This window comes from Lupinus angustifolius, chromosome LG16, assembly GCF_001865875.1.
Source record: "Lupinus angustifolius cultivar Tanjil chromosome LG16, LupAngTanjil_v1.0, whole genome shotgun sequence".
Classification (NCBI taxonomy): Eukaryota; Viridiplantae; Streptophyta; class Magnoliopsida; order Fabales; family Fabaceae; genus Lupinus; species Lupinus angustifolius.
In genome coordinates this window covers 11,456,748-11,457,089 of record NC_032024.1, presented here as the reverse complement: position 1 = coordinate 11,457,089, position 342 = coordinate 11,456,748, and positions in this window count along the sequence as shown.

Below are 342 nucleotides of genomic sequence, written 5' to 3'. Positions count from 1 at the left end.
TTTCCCAACCTCTTTAACTTTTTGAACCTTGGCTTCTATTTTTCTCAATCTCTTTTTGTTTCTTTTTTTGTTCTAAAGATTGAGTTTTTATTTTCTTTTGAGAAGCAAAGTCCACCAAATTTTCCCCCAACTTAATCCTTTCAAACTATTCTTTAAAATTTAATGCTCTCTTAGAACATTTTTTTCAATTCAGTTTCATGGGATAGTTTGAAAATTTTTATTTCATTTGTTTTGGCTCAAAGGGGCTTTACAAAGGATGTTCCTAATTTGGTTTGGAACTTTTTGGCCTTTGGTTCAACTAATCAAAGAACATGCCTTGATCATTTCTTATCATTTTTATGA